The following is a 4,203-nucleotide window of genomic DNA, read 5'->3' on the forward strand; positions in this document are numbered from 1 at the left end:
GTTATTAAGACTTATTGACTTATTAAAGGCTGTAATTATCTTATCTAAAGTTTTCCACTTTGCAACTCGTTTTTGAAAAATATTCCTTATTTAGTGTTTTTCCCATGATAACATTTTTATTTTTTTATTTTTTTTTAACAAAAAGAGCATAACGTGTGTGTGACAATCATTGGTACTTTAACTTTTTAACCTTAATAACACATGTAAAAAGACGACAAATATATACAAACTTTACATCTATGGATAGATCTGAAGCTGTTGAAGAATTTAAAGTGTTGAAAGTTTAAAAAGGATAATAATATTAGACTTACTTTTTTGAGGCTTAACGTATATTTTTTATTTTTTTTATTAAAGATCCCCATTAGCTGGTTGCCACAACAACCCACTAGTCTTCCTGGGGTCCACAAACTCAATACAATTACAAGTAAAAGCATATAATTATAACTACACAATACAGAAACAAATAAAAAATAAATATACTATATTGTATAGTTTTGAATGAAGTGGACTTCAGTGTTAATCTAAATAAATACAAATATTTGTACTTTTCCACATGTTCAATCGTCCAAACAGGTTTTGTCAGAGCAAGAACCCGGATGATTTTGAACTCTGCTTCTTTTGTTTTCCATCCATCCATCCATTTTCTACCGCTTATTCCCAGAGGTGGGTAGTAACGCGCTACATTTACTCCGTTACATCATCTACTTGAGTAACTTTTGGGATAAATTGTACTTCTAAGAGTAGTTTTAATGCAACATACTTTTACTTTTACTTAAGTATATTTATAGAGAAGGAACGCTACTTTTACTCCGCTACTTTTATCTACATTCAGCTCGCTACTCGCTACTAATTTTTATCGATCTGTTAATGCACGCTTTGTTTGTTTTGGTCTGTCAGACAGACCTTCATAGTGCCTGCGTTTCAACAAATACAGTCACTGGTGACGTTCACTCCGTTCCACCAATCAGATGCAGTCACTGGTGACGTTGGACCAATCAAACAGAGCCAGGCGGTCACATGACCTGACTTAAACAAGTTGAAAAACTTATTGGGGTGTTACCATTTAGTGGTCAATTGTACGGAATATGTACTGTACTGTGCAATCTACTAATAAAAGTTCCAATCAATCAATCAAAAGTGTGAAGGAAAAAATACCCTTTTTTATTTCAACCGTACATCCCGTCAAAAGCCTAAAGACTGACTGCACAGTTCCTGTCTTCACAATAAAAGTGCCGCTCCATCGCGCCTGCGCTTTCAAAACAAGAGTCTCCGAAAGCCAGCGCAAACAAGCTAGCAAGCTAAGGAGTTTGACGCCAATATATTTCTTGTAAAGTGTATAAAAACGAATATGGAAGCTGGACACATAAGATGCCAAAAACCCACCATTTTCATGTGGTATTAGACAGAAAGGAGGAACTTTTCTTCTCCTCCATTTGAAAACGTGGACGTTATCAGCACTACTGTCTGATTACAATCAACGCAAGTCATCAGAATCAGGTAATACACCAACTTATATTCTTGTCTTCATAAAAGAAAGTAATCTATATGTTAAACATGCATGTATATTCATTAAAACATCTTTAACATGTAAACAAAAACAGCTAAATAAATACATATAAATTATATACTGTATATATCAATGTATATGTAATACGCAAGGACATTAACACATCCGACACATATGTAGGATTAACCGAGGGTGAATTCAAAACCAGATGGAACAACCACAAGGCTTCTTTCAGGAACAAAAACCTGCGAAATACCACAGAACTCAGCAAACACATTTGGGACCTCAAAGACAATAATGTTGAATATTCAATAACATGGCAAATTCTTGCATCCAGCACACCTTACAATAGTGGTAATAAAAGATGCAACCTATGCTTGAAAGAGAAACTGTTTATTATCTACCGTCCAGACCTGTCATCCCTCAACAAGCGCAGCGAAATTGTAACAACATGCCGCCATAGACGGAAACACCTCCTAGGTAACACATGAACCAATCACCACGCCCCTAGGCCAGCCTGTACCCACCCACTCTGTGCCCTATATAAACCATGGTATGCGAATGCTCCCATTAAAATCTCCTGACGATTGAGGGTACCCCCCCTCATGAAACAGGCCTGTAGAGATGAAATAGTCTTGTGATTTTTTTTCCCCACACATACATATATTGCGCTCTACTACGGTATTGAGCACTATTTTTTGGATAACCTTATTAAGACATATATATATATATATATATATATAAATGTGTGTGTGTGTGTGTGTGTGTGTGTGTGTGTGTGTATGTTACTCATCAGTTACTCAGTACTTGAGTAGTTTTTTCACAACATACTTTTTACTTTTACTCAAGTAAATATTTGGGTGACTACTCCTTACTTTTACTTGAGTAATAAATCTCTAAAGTAACAGTACTCTTACTTGAGTACAATTTCTGGCTACTCTACCCACCTCTGCTTATTCCCTTTTGGGGTTTGTTGTGGGGAAATAGGACACGTTCAATAAATGTTTGTTTTTTTTAAATCGGATTTTCCACAAGGGGGCGTCCTGGAGGAAATTCCTGCCAACCAATTAGAGAGAGAGAGAGAGAGAGAGAGAGAGAGAGAGAGAGCTAACACGCGCCACTGCACCAGGCGGCTGCGTCTGCGCATGCGCCATAGCCGTACCACTTTCTGGCGTTTATGACCGATTCATCGTCCTTCTCTTGTCCTCCGGATGACGCCAGTAGTGGGGGGAGGAGGAGGGGGGATGCCGGGTAGTAGCTAGGAAGGAGGGAAGGAGGCAAGGAGGCAAGGAGGGAAGGAGGCAAGGAGGGAGGGTGCATCCTTGCTACGTCATCGGGACGTCGCTGCCGCTTGCAGTGGTGTGAGCGCGCAGACAGCAGGCTGACATTGACGACTCACCCCACGAACTCGCCGTGAAAAGGTAACAAAATATATCTGTTTTTTTTTTTTAACATGCCCGTCGCCCTCCTGCATTACGGTAAACACGGCGACGAGTTAATTGGCTCGAGTGGGTTGGAAAATCTTGCGTGGGGGGGGGGCGGAAAAATGAGAAGGAGATGGATGAAGGTGACACATTTCCGCGTCGTCGTCGTCGTCGTCTACACATCGATTATTAACGGAATTATTGAAGCATTTTCGCACATTTGTGATGAAGCGCGCCACGGGTGGAGGAGTGGGTGGAGGAGTGGGTGGGGGTTGTCCCGCTCTGCGTCGTGCGTCAAATTGACCTTCATGCGCGTGCTTGGGACGCACTCACGTCAAACATGCCGCTTTCGATGATGGCTCTCAAACACGTGACATGGAGCAAATATGGTGTCTCACGTGTGTGTGGGTGTGTGTGGGGGGGGGGGGGGGGGGGTCCGACATCTGACAACTTGGCCCCCGAGGCCGCCATCATTGTTGCTCATTTGCATATTCCAAGTTGATGAGCACACCTCTTAGCCAGGTGTGAAGCTCTCAGTGGCAACAGGTGGTAGACATTAGACAACCATGACAACTTCCAACATTGACACGTGAAATATTGGACAATATTGGTCATTTCCTGGGGGAGAATGACTTAAGTCACACTTTTCAAAGGCAGGATTTATTGAATGTTTGATCTTATTAAATGTTTGGCTAGAATTGTATTCAACAATTTTTTTTAATTGATCACAGCTGTTGATGTGTTGAATGGCGGAATGTACGGTAGTTGATGACACAACTGGCACGCAATGTTATTAAAAAAGTATTGATTTTGATTCTGAATCCAATCGTTACCCCAAGAATCGAATTGTGTGCTGCCCATAGATTGACAGCCCTAATATTCAATGTCTTATTGATGATTATACAGATAACTTTCTTTAGCGTGATATATGTATATATATATATATATATATATATATATATATATATATATATATATATATATATATATATATATATATATATATGTATGTGTGTGTGTGTGTATGTATGTGTATATATTTATGTATGTGTATATATATATATATATGTGTGTGTGTGTGTATATTATACACACATGTTGTTATATATATATATATATATATATATATATATATATATATATATATATATATATATATATATACAGTATATATATATTAGGGCTGCAGCTAACGATTATTTTTCTATCGATTAATCTATAGATTATTTTTTCGATTAATCAGTTAATCTATAGATTATTTTTTTTCGATTA

The 4,203-nt window shown here is 38.3% G+C and overlaps 1 protein-coding gene across 3 annotated transcripts in view; it reads left to right on the plus strand.

Annotated features, from left to right (window-relative positions):
* The first annotated feature begins 2,792 nt into the window (after window positions 1–2,792).
* Window positions 2,793–4,203, plus strand: part of sv2a (synaptic vesicle glycoprotein 2A) — a 60,184-nt gene continuing 58,773 nt past the window's right edge. For all 3 annotated transcript variants that reach the window (XM_061983104.1, XM_061983105.1, XM_061983106.1), the window contains exon 1: window positions 2,793–2,928. The gene's annotated coding sequence lies outside the window, so the exon portion shown is untranslated. The remainder of the gene's footprint in view (window positions 2,929–4,203) is intronic.

Source organism: Nerophis lumbriciformis, linkage group LG21 (genome assembly GCF_033978685.3).
Source record: "Nerophis lumbriciformis linkage group LG21, RoL_Nlum_v2.1, whole genome shotgun sequence".
Taxonomy (NCBI): domain Eukaryota; kingdom Metazoa; phylum Chordata; class Actinopteri; order Syngnathiformes; family Syngnathidae; genus Nerophis; species Nerophis lumbriciformis.